The sequence below is a fragment of the Phocoena sinus genome, chromosome 18 (genome assembly GCF_008692025.1).
Source record: "Phocoena sinus isolate mPhoSin1 chromosome 18, mPhoSin1.pri, whole genome shotgun sequence".
Classification (NCBI taxonomy): Eukaryota; Metazoa; Chordata; class Mammalia; order Artiodactyla; family Phocoenidae; genus Phocoena; species Phocoena sinus.
Window position 1 is genome coordinate 27,348,806 of NC_045780.1, and position 15,873 is coordinate 27,364,678.

Sequence of the window (15,873 nt, forward strand, 5' to 3'; positions counted from 1 at the left end):
TTGCAGCAACATGGATGGACCTAGAGATTGTCATACTGAGTGAAATAAGTCAGACAGAGAAAAACAAACATGATATTGCTTTATATGTGGAATCTAAAAAGCGTACAAATGAACTTATCTATGAAACAGAAATAGAGGTACAGATGTAGAAAACAAACGTATGGTTACCTGGGGTAGGGGAAGGTAAAGGAGGGGAGGGATAAATTGGAAGATTGGGAATGACATTACACACTACTATATATAAAATATATAACTAATAAGGACCTACTGTATAGCACAGGGAACTCTACTCAGTACTCTGTAATGGGAAAATAATCTAAAAAAGAGTGGATAGATATATACATATGTATAACAGATTCAATTTGCTGTACACCTGAAATTAACATAACATTGTAAATCAACTATACCCCAATAAAAATCTTTTAAAAATTTCCAGCACATAGTGTGAGGTAATCAAGTCCTGACTTACATCAGAATCTCCTCAGGTCTCCTCTTGTTTCCTCTGATTCTTCTCTGGGCTAAGCAACAGTTTCTTAGCTGCTTTTTCTCACACTTATTTTGTCCACTTTCAAATTGTCCTTGTGTTGATATCTGCATTTCTGGGTAAGTATGTTCCAGATATCATTTAAATAATTTACAACTCAATTTTTTTCTCAGTTCAACACACTCATGGTTATTTGCATAGCTGTTGGTCCTCAGATCACAGCTTAAGGAAATATAATACTTTTTATATTTATTCAACCAAACATGTGCCAACCTGAAGGAGTTATGTGTCATGGTGTCCTAGCCTTCAGGAGATCCATATGATTACCTTTTTCAGAAAACATCTCTTATTATAGAGCAATGGATAATAAAGAGCTTACCTGCACACATTCAGATCCTAAATGATATTTCCACATTTTCTCCTTCCCGGAAATCCATGCCACTGTCACACTGTCCAATTCATTGCAATAGCATCTGTTCCTGGCAAACAATTCTCCAGCCCTTGTAGGTGACTTTATTGATGCAGGAGCTCCTTCTGGTCTTCCTAGCTCAGAAATGAGAGCAAGATCCCTCTTGAAGTGTGTCCCCCAGCTAAATCCTTCCTGTATCATAGAGGACAGTGAGCCATTGGTGAGTGCATCCACACTGATGATAACAATCACTGGGCAAGCCATGGTCTGCTGGTCCTCCTGGATAACAGCCAGCAAAGGCTGCAGCTGCATCACATTCACCACACAATTGCACTCCAGAAACACCAGAAGTTCTCTTAGACCATGGGTCGCTCCAATCATTCTTCCTTCAATCAATCCCTCACACTTGTATTTCTTATTTTGGACATATTCATCTAGCTCTCCATTTAAATCACCAAAGTCACTATCCTTATCCACAAAGATGATTTCATGGAAATGATGTGCTGGTGTGCCATCTATGACTCTGTACAAGGCCAACAAAGCTTCATTATAGAAACAAATAACACTAGTGGCTTAGTGTCTCTTTGACTAGACAACCCAAACCAGTCAGACAAGACTTTTTTTACATGCTTCACTCCTCGTGTCTGACAAATCTCCATGACTGCCCACGTAGTTACTAATAATCATATAAAGGCATGTTTCTGATAGCCTAAGTATCACAATTCCTGATCACTCTCATTAAAACTCATATCCAGTTCAGAAGAGAATTTCACATTGCCTTCTTCTGGATCTTCAATATGATTATCTATCATATCACAATTTTGTTTGCATTTAATTATGACTCTAATATCAGACTTGGAATGAAACAGGGATAGAATTTGGGGTGGGGGGGAGTGATACAAGGGACCCAGACCCCTTGATGGACACATTCTTAAGCAGCTGAGTCACTTCACTGAAGATGAAATAAACAAAAAGAAAATCTGTACAGGACACAGACATAAAAAGGCACCCAACAGAAATATCAGACTGTGACACTTCCCACTATTGACCTAGCAGAGCTGAAAGGCCGTTTTCAATTTCCTGGAGCAGAAGCTGTGAACCAAAACCTGGTGCTGGAGGCTGAGTGTAGACTAGTGAGAGTGAAAAACTCCAGGGTGTAGCCTGAGGGGTGTGGGTGTAAAGCCCACAGAACTTCAGGGGGTGCGTTCTGTAGGCTTTACTTCCAGGTTCTTCATCAGGGTGAAGACCCTGGAAAGGTACACTCATGACTCCCAAACTAGGGCTGTGGCATTCTCCTTCCTCTCTGTAGCAGCTGTCACAGCTGTTGTGGCCCCAGCCAGGCAGGACTGGGCTGCCTTGAAGCCCAGCATCACACAGGCAAGGACATGGTGGCAGCCACCAACCCACCCAGGCCCTGGGGCCTCACACCCCAACTCTCACCTTTTTTTTTTTTTTTCCCAAAGAGATTAGCAGTCAGGCTCTTAAAATTAAGCAGGAATTAAAAGCATGTCTTGGGGAATAGCAGGGAAGAAATTTGCACACTTCCACTCCTCTCTTGATCCCATTTTGAACTGAACCAGGGGTTATTTGAAATACAAAAGATAGAGCCAAGATCTACATGGAAGCTAGAAGAGGGAAAAGAAGAAGAATAAGGAAAAATGAAAAATAACAGTGTTTCATTGGTAACTGGATATTGGGTTGTTTTTGTTTGTTTGTTTGTTTGTTTTTTTTTTAAACATCTTTATTGGGGTATAATTGCTTTACAATGGTGTGTTAGTTTCTGCTTTATAACAAAGTGAATCAGCTATACATATACATATGTTCCCATATGTCTTCCCTCTTGCGTCTCCCTCCCTCCCACTCTCCCCATCCCACACTTCCGGGCTGTCACAAAGCACCGAGCTAATATCCCTGTGCCTTGCGGCTGCTTCCCCCCAGCTATCTACCTTACTACGTTTGTTAGTGTGTATATGTCCATGACTCTCTCTCGCCCTGTCAAAACTCACCCTTCCCCCTCCCCATATCCTCAAGTCCGTTCTCCAGTAGGTCTGCGTCTTTATTCCTATCTTACCCCTAGGTTCTTCATGACATTTTTTCCCCTTAAATTCCATATATATGTGTTAGCATACGGTATTTGTCTTTTTCTTTCTGACTTACTTCACTCTGTATGACAGACTCTAGGTCTATCCATCTCATTACAAATAGCTCAATTTCATTTCTTTTTAAGGCTGAGTAATATTCCATTGTGTATATGTGCCACATCTTCTTTATCCATTCATCCGATGATGGGCGCTTAGGTTGTTTCCATGTCCTGGCTATTGTAAATAGAGCTGCAATGAACATTTTGGTACATGACTCTTTTTGAATTTTGGTTTTCTCAGGGTATATGCCAAGTAGTGGGATTGCTGGGTCATATGGTAATTCTATTTGTAGTTTTTTAAGGAACCTCCATACTGTTCTCCACAGTGGCTGAACCAATTCACATTCCCACCAGCAGTGCAAGAGTGTCCCCTTTTCTCCACATCCTCTCCAGCATTTATTGTTTCTAGATTTTTTGATGATGGCCATTCTGACTGGTGTGAGATGATATCTCATTGTAGTTTTGATTTGCATTTCTCTAATGATTAATGATGTTGAGCATTCTTTCATGTGTTTGTTGGCATTCTGTATATCTTCTTTGGAGAAATGTCTATTTAGGTCTTCTGCCCATTTTTGGATGGGGTTGTTTGTTTTTTTGTTATTGAGCTGCATGAGCTGCTTGTAAATTTTGGAGATTAATCCTTTGTCAGTTGCTTCATTTGCAAATGTTTTCTCCCATTCTGAGGGCTGTCTTTTGGTTTTGGTTATGGTTTCCTTTGCTGTGCAAAAGCTTTGAAGTTTCATTAGGTCCCATTTGTTTATTTTTGTTTTTATTTCCATTACTCTAGGAGGTGGGTCAGAAAGGATCTTGCTGTGATTTATGTCATAGAGTGTTCTTCCTATGTTTTCTTCTAAGAGTTTGATAGTTTCTGGCCTTACATTTAGGTCTTTAATCCATTTTGAGCTTATTTTTGTGTATGGTGTTAGGGAGTGATCTAATCTCATACTTTTACATGTACCTGTCCAGTTTTCCCAGCACCATTTATTGAAGAGGCTGTCCTTTCTCCACTGTACATTCCTGCCTCCTTTATCAAAGATAAGGTGTCCATATGTGCGTGGGTTTATCTCTGGGCTTTCTATCCTGTTCCACTGATCTATCTTTCTGTTTTTGTGCCAGTACCATACTGTCTTGATTACTGTTGCTTTGTAATATAGTCTAAAGTCAGGGAGCCTTATTCCTCCAGCTCCTTTTTTCGTTCTCAAGATTGCTTTGGCTATTCGGGGTCTTTTGTGTTTCCATACAAATTGCGAAATTTTTTGTTCTAGTTCTGTGAAAAATGCCAGTGGTAGTTTGATAGGGATTGCATTGAATCTGTAGATTGCTTTGGGTAGTAGAGTCATTTTCACAATGTTGATTCTTCCCATCCAAGAACATGGTATATCTCTCCATCTATTTGTATCATCTTTAATTTCTTTCATCAGTGTCTTATAATTTTCTGCATACAGGTCTTTCGTATCCTTAGGTAGGTTTATTCCTAGATATTTTATTCTTTTTGTTGCAATGGTAAATGAGAGTGTTTTCTTGATTTCACTTTCAGATTTTTCATCATTAGTATATAGGAATGCCAGAGATTTCTGTGCATTAATTTTGTATCCTGCTACTTTACCAAATTCATTGATTAGCTCTAGTAGTTTTCTGGTAGCATCTTTAGGATTCTCTATGTATAGTATCATGTCATCTGCAAACAGTGACAGCTTTACTTCTTCTTTTCCGATTTGGATTCCTTTTATTTCCTTTTCTTCTCTGATTGCTGTGGCTAAAACTTCCAAAACTATGTTGAATAAGAGTGGTGAGAGTGGGCAACCTTGTCTTGTTCCTGATCTTAGTGGAAATGCTTTCAGTTTTTCACCATTGAGGATGATGTTTGCTGTGGGCTTGTCATATATGGCTTTTATTATGTTTAGGAAAGTTCCCTCTATGCCTACTTTCTGGAGGGTTTTTATCATAAATGGGTGTTGAATTTTGTCGAAAGCTTTCTCTGCATCTATTGAGATGATCATATGGTTTTTCTCCTTCAATTTGTTAATATGGTTTATCACATTGATAGATTTGCGTATATTGAAGAATCCTTGCATTCCTGGAATAAACCCCACTTGATCATGGTGTATGATCCTTTTAATGTGCTTTTGGATTCTGTTTGCTAGTATTTTGTTGAGGATTTTTGCATCTATGTTCATCAGTGATATTGGCCTGTAGTTTTCTTTCTTTGTGACATCCTTGTCTGGTTTTGGTATCAAGGTGATGGTGGCTTCGTAGAAGGAATTTGGGAGTGTTCCTCCCTCTGCTATATTTTGGAAGAGTTTGAGAAGGATAGGTGTTAGCTCTTCTCTAAACGTTTGATAGAATTCACCTGTGAAGCCATCTGGTCCTGGGCTTTTGTTTGTTGGAAGATTTTTAATCACAGTTTCAATTTCAGTGCTTGTGATTGGTCTGTTCATATTTTCTATTTCTTCCTGATTCAGTCTTGGCAGGTTGTGCATTTCTAAGAATTTGTCCATTTCTTCCAGATTGTCCATTTTATTGGCATAGAGTTGCTTGTAGTAATCTCTCATGATTTTTTTTATTTCTGTAGTGTCAGTTGTTACTTCTCCTTTTTCATTTCTAATTCTATTGATTTGAGTCTTCTCCCTTTTTTTCTTGATGAGTCTGGCTAGTGGTTTATCTACTTTGTTTATCTTCTCAAAGAACCAGCTTTTAGTTTTATTGATCTTTGCTATTGTTTCCTTCATTTCTTTTTCATTTATTTCTGATCTGATTTTTATGATTTCTTTCCTTCTGCTAGCTTTGGGGTTTTTTTGTTCTTCTTTCTCTAATTGCTTGAGGTGCAAGGTTAGGTTGTTTATTCAAGATGTTTCCTGCCTCTTAAGGTGGGCTTGTATTGCTATAAACTTCCCCCTTAGAACTGCTTTTGCTGCATCCCATAGGTTTTGGGTCGTTGTGTCTCCATTGTCATTTGTTTCTAGGTATTTTTTTATTTCCTCTTTGATTTCTTCAGTGATCATTTCATTATTAAGTAGTGTATTGTTTAGCCTCCATGTGTTTGTATTTTTTACAGATCTTTTCCTGTAATTGATATCTAGTCTCATGGCGTTGTGGTCGGAAAAGATACTTGATACAATTTCAGTTTTCTTAAATTTACCAAGGCTTGATTTGTGACCCAAGATATGATCTATCCTGGAGAATGTTCCATGAGCACTTGAGAAAAATGTGTATTCTGTTGTTTTTGGATGGAGTGTCCTATAAATATCAATTAAGTCCATCTTGTTTAATGTATCATTTAAAGCTTGTGTTTCCTTATTTATTTTCATTTTGGATGATCTGTCCATGGGTGAAAGTGGGGTGTTAAAGTCCCCTACTATGAATGTGTTACTGTTGATCTCCCCTTTTATGGTTGTTAGTATTTGCCTTATGTATTGAGGTGCTCCTATGTTGGGTGCATAAATATTTACAATTGTTATATCTTCTTCTTGGATCGATCCCTTGATCATTATGTAGTGTCCTTCTTTGTCCCTATTAATAGTCCTTATTTTAAAGTCTATTTTGTCTGATATGAGAATTGCTACTCCAGCTTTCTTTTGGTTTCCATTTGCATGGAATATCTTTTTCCATCCCCTTACTTTCAGTCTGTATGTGTCTCTAGTTCTGAAGTGGGTCTCTTGTAGACAGCATATATAAGGGTCTTGTTTTTGTATCCATTCAGCCAATCTGTGTCTTTTGGTGGGAGCATTTAGTCCATTTACATTTAAGGTAATTATCGATATGTATGTTCCTATTTCCATTTTATATATTGTTTTGGGTTCGCTACTATAGGTCATTTCCTTCTCTTGTGTTTTGTGTCTAGAGAAGTTCCTTTAGCATTTGTTGTAAAGCTGGTTTGGTGGTGCTGAACTCTCTCAGCTTTTGCTTGTCTGTAAAGGTTTTAATTTCTCCATCAAACGTGAATGAGATCCTTGCTGGGTAGAGTAGTCTTGGTTGCAGGCTATTCTCCTTCATCACTTTCAGTATGTCCTGCCACTCCCTTCTGGCTTGTAGGGTTTCTGCTGAGAGATCAGCTGTTAACCTTATGGGGATTCCCTTGTGTGTTATTTGTTGTTTTTCCCTTGCTGCTTTTAATATGCTTTCTTTGTACTTAATTTTTGACAGTTTGATTAATATGTGTCTTGGCGTGTTTCTCCTTGTATTTATCCTGTATGGGACCCTCTGTGCTTCCTGGACTTGATTAACTATTTCCTTTCCCATATTAGGGAAGTTTTCAACTATAATCTCTTCAAATATTTTCTCAGTCCCTTTCTTTCTTTCTTCTTCTTCTGGAACCCCTATAATTCGAATGTTGGTGCGTTTCATGTTGTCCCAGAGGTCTCTGAGATTGTCCTCAGTTCTTTTCATTCTTTTTTCTTTATTCTGCTCTGCAGTAGTTATTTCCACTACTTTATCTTCCAGGTCACTTATCCGTTCTTCTGCCTCAGTTATTCTGCTATTGATCCTATCTAGAGTGATTTTAATTTCATTTATTGCATTGTTCATCGTTGCTTGTTTCATCTTTAGTTCTTGTAGGTCCTTGTTAACTGTTTCTTGCATTTTGTCCATTCTACTTCCAAGATTTCGGATCATCCTTACTATCATTATTCTGAATTCTTTTTCAGGTAGATTGCCTATTTCCTCTTCATTTGTTAGGTCTGGTGGGTTTTTATCTTGCTCCTTCATCTGCTGTGTGTTTTTCTGTCTTCTCATTTTGCTTATCTTACTGTGTTTGGGGTCTCCTTTTTGCAGGCTGCACTTTCGTAGTTCCCGTTGTTTTTGATGTCTGTCTCCAGTGGCTAAGGTTGTTTCAGTGGGTTGTGTAGGCTTCCTGGTGGAGGGCACTAGTGCCTGTGTTGTGCTGGATGAGGCTGGATCTTGTCTCTCTAGTGGGCAGGTTCACGTCTGGTGGTGTGTTTTGGGGTGTCTGTGGCCTTATTATGATTTTAGGCAGCCTCTCTGCTAATGGGTGGGGTTGTGTTCCTGTTTTGCTAGTTGTTTGGCATAGGTTGTCCAGCACTGTGGCTTGCTGGTCGTTGAGTGAAGCTGGGTGCTGGTGTTAAGATGGAGGTCTCTGGGATATTTCCACCGTTTAATATTATGTGGAGCTGGGAGGTCTCTTGTTGACCAGTGTCCTGAAGTTGGCTCTCCTACCTCAGAGGCAGAGCCCTGACTCCTGGCTGGAGCACCAAGAGCCTTTCATCCACACAGCTCAGAATAAAAGGGAGAAAAAGTAGGGAGAATTAGTAGAAGTATGAGTAAAGAAAGAAGGAAAGGAGGAAAGGAAGGAAGGAAGAAAGAAGCAAAGAAGGAAAGAAAGGAGGGAGGGAGGGAGGGAGGGAGGAAGGAAGGAAGGAGGGAAAGAAGGAAAAAAGACAGAAAGAAAGATGATACAGTAAAAATAAAATAAAGTATAATATAGTTATTGAATTAAAAAATATTTAGAAAAAAAAAAAAAGGGACGGATAGAACCTTAGGACAAATGTTGGAAGCAAAGCTATACAGAGAAAATCTTACACAGAAGCATACACATACACCTTCACAAAAAGAGGTAAAGGGGGAAAAATCATAAATCCTGCTCCCTGAGACCACCTCCTCAATTTGGGGTGATTCGTTGTCTAAAGGAGGGAAGGAAGGAAGGAAAGAAAGAAAGAACGAAGGTAAAGTATAATAAAGTTATTACAATTAAACTTAATTATTAAGAAAAAGAATTTTTAAAAAAAAGTCATGGACGGATAGAGCCCTAGGACAAATGGTGGAAGCAAGAGTATACAGACAAGATCTGACACAGAAGCATACACGTACACATTCACAAAAAGAGGAAAAGGGAAAAAAATCATAGATCTCGCTCCTAAATTCCACCTCTTCAATTTGGGATCATTCCTTGTCTATTCAGGTATTCCACAGATGCAGGGTATATCAAGTTGATTGTGGAGCTTTAATCCGCTGCTTCCGTGGCTGCTGGGAGAGATTTCCCTTTCTCGTCTTTGTTCTCACAGCTCACAGGAGCTCAGCTTTGGATTTGGCCCTGCCTCTGCGTGTAGGTCGCTGGAGGGCGTCTGTTTTTTCGCTCAGACAGGACGGGGTTAAAGGAGCCGCTGATTCGGGGCCTCCGGCTCACTCAGGCCGGGGGTTGGGGGATGGGGGAAGGAGGGGCACTGCGTGCGGGGCGGGCCTGCGGCGGCAGAGGCAGCGTGACGTTGCACCAGCCTGAGGCCCGCCGTGCGTTGTCCCGGGGAAGTTGTCCCTGGATCCCGGGAACCTGGCAGTGGCGGGCTGCACAGGCTCCGCGGAAGAGGGGTGTGGAGAGTGACCTGTGCTCGCACACAGGCCCCTTGGTGGCGGCAGCAGCAGCCTTAGCGTCTCCCGCCCGGCTCTTGGGTCCGCGGTTTTAGCCGCGGCTCGCGCCCGTCTCTGGGGTTTGTGCTTTCAGCCGCGGCTCGCGCCCGTCTCGGGGGCTCGCGCCCTCAGCCACGGCTCGCGCCCGTCTCGGGGGCTCGCGCCCTCAGCCGCGGCTCGCGCCCGTCTCTGGGGTTCGCGCTTTTAGCCGCGGCTCGCGCCCGTCTCTGGAGTTCCTTTAAGCAGCGCTCTTAAACCCCTCTCCTCGCGCACCAGCAAACAAAGAGGGAAGAAAAAGTCTCTTGCCTCTTCGGCCAGTGCAGGCTTTTCCCCGAACTCCCTCCCGGCTAGTCGTGGTGCACTAACCCCTTCAGGCTATGTTCAAGCCGCCAACCCCAGTCCTCTCCCTGAGCTCCGTCCAAAACCAAAACCCGAGCCTCAGCTCGCAGCCCCGCCCGCCCCGGCGGGTGAGCAGACAAGCCTCTCGGGTTGGTGAGTGCTGGTCGGCACCGATCGTCTGTGCAGGAATCTCCCCGCTTTGCCCTCCGCACCCGTCGCTGTGCACTACTCCGCGGTCCCGAAACTCCCCCCTCTGCCTCCCGCAGTCTCCGCCCGCGGAGGGGCTTCCTAGTGTGTGGAGACTTTTCCTCCTTCACAGCTCCCTCCCACTGGTGCAGGTGCCGTCCTTATTCTTTTGTCTCTGTTTTTTCTTTTGCCCTACCCAGTTACGTGGGGAGTTTCTTGCCTTTTGGGAGGTCTGAGGTCTTCTGCCAGCCTTCAGTAGGAGTTCTGTAGGAGTTGTTCCACGTGTGGATGTATTTCTGGTGTATCCGTGGGGAGGAAGGCGATCTCCGCGTCTTACTCTTCCGCCATCTTCAAGGTCCCCCTGTTTGTTTTTAAGAAACTGAAAATCTCCCTTTTGAAAAATTTTGTACAGTTTAGTTTCTGTCTTCTAGCATGGAGACTGTTATTCTCCTTGGGGGCACACAGCTCCTTTGATGCCTATGACTGCATTAATATATCTTTCTTATGCAGAAGTAAGGTATTTTGTCTAAGCATGTGACACACTGACTAGAAGATAGAAGATGCTAAATAAACAATTTATTGAAGTAAATTGAACAGTAAGTTTTTGCTTTATTTTTTTGACTCCTTTAACATTTTATTTGTGTAGGCTATACAAAGTAGCAATTGAAAAATGTAAAAATATTATTATCTACCTCACAGAGTTGTTGGTAGGGTAAAGAAGCTAATATTTAGAGTGACCTAGTTCATCCTTAGCATACAGTAAGATCTCAGTTAATGCTTGCATTGCTATTGTTGAACTGTTATCAGTAATGAACACAAATGGAACTTGTGTGTATATGAGTGCATTTAGGTTTCTATATGTGTACATTCATAAGTGTGTGTGTTTTTTATATACTATAATATCATGTTTTATGTGTATCTCTAAATTCACTTAAAATGATTTCTTACTTTATTTTTGAAATCTAAATTCATATATATTTTTAAGACCATGTACATTATTACCACTTAATGTGCTTTTAGGGAATTTTCAAAGAGCTATTCTAATCTTTACAGCTTTCAATATTTTTAAACCTATTTTCAAAATGTGGAATTATCCCCCTGAGTATATGAGGAAAAGCTCAGTTTCCAAAATTGAAAGAATGTGTCATTTCTTCCTAGAGCAGTGGCACAGGTGAATTTTACAGGAATGCGGAAGATTAACTAGGAACTCAGTACGATGTAAAGGCATCTGAGAAGCAGTAGGAGATAATACTTGACCTTCTGAGGCTTCTCAGGGGATTGAAGTTAAAGCAACTCCAGGTGGTCTTCAGAATCACTTGACATTTCCTGTAAGTGATGGGCCAAACAAGAAAAAGCCAGAGAAAGTCAGAGTTACAATAAAGTTCCATTTCACCAACTTATTGAGCATATTTATTTAAAGTATCTGTTTTGACTCTACAGTTAGTATATCTAAAATGTCTCTCTATACTCATCACAGCAACCAACATGGTGCTTGTAAGTATCAAAGTTCATCCTCAGGTCTTACCCTCACCTCCAGGCTCTCAGTCAATACCAGAGTTTCAGCAATTCCATTTGTGTTGATTACCTAATACCATGTTGCCAACCCCAATATTTTTTCCTGAGATCAAGATTCATATGTTTAACACCTGCTTTATATCTGCATTTGAGTGCCTATCAGTATCCAAGACTCAGGTTTTCCATTTTTCAAGATGAATGAGCATCTACTTGATGTACTCTGTAGTCAACACCGTGGGTACAAAGGGGAACACACAATGCAGCCTTTTCCTTGTGGAGCTTGTGGCCTAAACCACAGGTCAACAAACTTCTTTTTCTTTGTTTTCTTTTTCCGAAGAAGACCAAGTAAACCCAATCCACAATAGGAGCTAGAAAGACTTTCCCAGTACACAATGGCAATAAACTGCTTCTCTCACCATGTGCCCATTTTGCACTTTACACATACCCCTATTTTACCACTTACCACATTGTATTATGCTTGTTTCTTTGCACCAGAGGTCAGCAAACTATAGACTGCAGACCAAATCCTGCACCAGACTGGGTCTTGTAGGATAAGTACATTACAAATTGTTCAGAAACATCATTTTTATTTAATTCTCCAAAAGTTCTTTTTCTAAATTTAAATTTACCATTTCTGATAAAAGATACCACCAGCCTCTGAGATTGTTGGATTAGAAATGCTAGACTCTTACACTCCAGCCTACTTGAATAGGTTAGTTGTGGTGTTATGTACACAAGGACTAGTCTAGGCTTTGTACTTTATATGATATGGGGGTTTTATTTAATAAAATAATTCCAAATTATTAATATATAATTTGGTACAAGCCTTGGAGGAGGGTGCCCAAGTGAGGGTCTCAGACACATAAACTTTACAGTAAGTAGTGTGTCCACATGCTCCCTTCTATTTCCACTTCCTTTCCCTCTAGTTCAGATCTTCATTATGATTCCCCTGGATGTCTTTTTTCTATTGGTCTTCTAGGGCTGCCATAACAAATGACCACAACGCAGGTGGCTTAAAACAAAGTTTATTCTCTCTTAGTTCAGGAGAACAGAGCGAGAGATCAAAATGTCAGCAGGGTTGGTTCCTTCCTGTAGCTCTGGGAGGGGGAAACCATCCGATACCTCTCTCCTAGCTTCTGGTGATTGCAGGCAGTCCTTCACATATCTTGGTTTGCAAATACAGTACTCCAATCTGCCTCCATCTTCACATCACCTTATTTTCTGTGTTTCTCTGTATCTTACTAAGGACACTTGCTGGTCATAGCATTTCGGGCCTATCCTAAATCCAAGATGATTATATTTTGAGATCCTTAACTAATAACATTTTCTACATAAAGTCACATTCTAAGGTTCTGGCTGGACATGATTTTTCATGAGACACTATTCAACCCATTATACTTCTCCACTCATATTCCACTTTGGTAAGCTATCATTTACTACTGTGTTGCCAAAGTGTCTTCATTAGTCATTGTTCTGGTCATGCTACTTCCTTGCTCAACAATATTTATAATTTATCAAAGCTCCTGAAATGGGGCATAAACATATCCTCTTGGTATTTAATAACACTCCTTCATTTCAAGATCCATGCTTTTCTCAGAGGTGCTTTCTTCTATAATTCGAAACTCTAGCTAAACTGGCTTAGTTTGTCTCAAAACAAACCATTGCTTTCCTGCCACTATGTTTTTTGGTCATTCTTTCCTTTAAACTAGAATGTAATTCCCATCAAATAACTGCTAATGAAAAATATCTATTATTCTTTAAGATCCCAAACACATAAACAATTTAACTAGCTAACTAGTTAACCAACTATCCTCTACCAGGAAAATTAGTTGCTCCTCTCAAATACCTTTAAAATGTTATTTCTCCCTACTTTAAATAATAACAGAGAAACAACAATTTATTTGCTTTTGTATAGCTCTTTATTGTTTATAGAGCACACACAGATAGATCTTACTGATTATAAACACTATTATAGTCATTTGTATACATGTTTGATTTTCCTTACTTCCAGAGTTAGGTGGGCACAATGCTGGTGTCTTGGCCTTTTTATAATCCCTGCCGTAATTAGTGTAGGGTCTTAGGAGCAATGTAACACCGCTGTACAGAAATTATTTTTCAACGAGGATCTGCTAAACTGGTAACATGGAGCTTTAGGATTATGGGCATAATTGTTAGTAGAGTTCTACTTGCTTGAGGATACTGTCTTGAATGATACTCCAAGGTCATTTTAAAAATCTCAGGACGGGGCTTCCCTGGTGGAACAGTGGTTGAGAGTCCACCTGCTGATGCAGGGGACACGGGTTCGTGCTCTGGTCCGGGAAGATCCCACATGCCGCGGAGCGGCTAGACCCGTGATCCATGGCCTCTAGGCCTGTGCGCCCGGAAACTCAGGACACAGTAAAGACAATCAAATAATTAATTGGCAATAACAAAATTCACACTATATTGCTAAAACTAAATACAGTTTGTTAAATGGGATTATGGTTGACCCTCAGAGAATTTCTTCTGAGGCTTTATCTTTCCAGGACCCACCATGCAATGATGTGTCCTTTTTAAGGGAACAGAAATTACTGTTAAATTGTGGTCATTGTTCCAATTAAAGTCATCACATCCTTCTTTATAGGATAAAGGCACCGAAGAAATATGAATAATGTGTACAGGGCTTCCCTGGTTGTGCAGTGGTTGAGAGTCTGCCTGCCGATGAGGGGGACACGGATTCGTGCCCCGGTCCGGGAAGATCCCACATGCCGCGGAGCGGCTGGGACCGTGAGCCATGGCCGCTGAGCCTGCGCGTCGAGAGCCTGTGCTCCGCAACGGGAGAAGCCACGGCAGTGAGAGGCCCGCGTACCACCACCACAACAACAACAACAACAACAAAAAAATGTGTACAAATGCCCTGCTTGAATATTTATCTCTCTAATCTACTTAGGAAGACATGTCCCTTAGTAAGAAAAGGAATTTTGCCTGAGAGTGGTTAATTCAATCAGTCCATTAGTTGAAGTTGTGGGCAGTTAAGTGATGTTCATGATTTCTCTCGGAGATACAAAATAAGAGCAGATAAGACACCCTCTCCATTTGGCTAGAGCAGTAGCCCAGATAGTTTCTCCCAATGCTTTGGTGCTCTCTCCTTTGCCAGCTCCTAATTACAAAGGAACAATGCCAGGTTGGGGGCTCAGGATTCTGCTCCAAGTGAAATAGCCTCCTGTCATACAGAAGGGTGAAAACAGTACAGATTTTATTTAAACATATTCTGTCTATTGGAATCGAAAGAAAATAAAAAGGCAAATACTACCCTTTTGAGAGGTTTATGTCTCTTAATAGTATGGAAGATTCCTTTCATTATAATTAAAAGATTCAAAGTATAATTTCAACTGGAAATTAGAGGCACCCTAACTTTGTCCTAAGAAGCAAACACAGTTAACATAGGTATGAATTAGTGTCTGAGCATATTACATGAATGTTGAAAGATTGAAACTCCCATTCTTCACTCCTCAATGGGGGAAAAAAAAAGTTGCATGGATAAAATAAAAACATTTTGGTCGTAATACCACTTGTTACCTTTACCTATAAGCAGGTTTGTAATGTAAGCTAGAGAAAGACGCACTCTAAGACCAAGTTTATTTTGTAGAAAATGGGTCAAGGTTTGACAATAAAAGATAAAGAAATTTCTCATACAGATCAGATGTGTATCTCCAAAAAACATGGTATTGCTTTGCTGTGACAAATGTGTTTGATTGATTTCAGATATTGTAGGAGAGAACCAACTACGGCCCAGAAAGTAGATATGTTGCATTCATGTACACCTTTTTCCTTGCCGAAGGTCATAACTTCTTATCTTTTCCCCCAAATTGTTAAGGCTTTGTGGTATTTACCGGAACACTTTTATGAAGAGCTCTAAGTTGAATCATACAAAATTAGTTGAATAGAAGCAAATTGTATTGGATCTCATCTAATATTTGGGCTCATCAGAATGAAGTGCAATTTTTATTGGAGAATAATAGGTGAGGAGGTATATACAATAGGGAGGGGACAAAAGGACCCAACACCTCCTGCCCCCCATGGCCATCTGAGAGGCATTTGCTGTTTCCTCATTATGAACCACAGAGACCAACTAGGCTGGAGAAGCAGGTTGATCTCTCTGGTAAATTTTCTATACCTTACAAATACTAGAGGTGTACCATGAGGGACAGAAAAGCAAAGAATATGTCATACAGGTCATATTTTCTGATCTCATCTAGAATCTTTGAACTTAATGCAGTACCACTTGGACCATAATCATTTATAAGCCAGGCCCCAGAACCTATATATATGAGCTGGTGTGTAGCTCTTTCCCTTCCCCTAACCCTACTTTGTGAATCATAGCCACTAAACTGAGTTTAAAAGTTGGGCCAAGAAGCAAAGCTGGCACTCAGAATATCCTTGCTGAGTGAGAGAAATATGATG

The 15,873-nt window shown here is 40.5% G+C and overlaps 1 pseudogene; it reads right to left on the reverse strand.

Annotated features, from left to right (window-relative positions):
• Positions 1-465: 465 nt before the first annotated feature.
• The window catches only part of LOC116742940, a 124,977-nt pseudogene continuing 109,569 nt past the window's right edge, over positions 466-15,873 (reverse strand).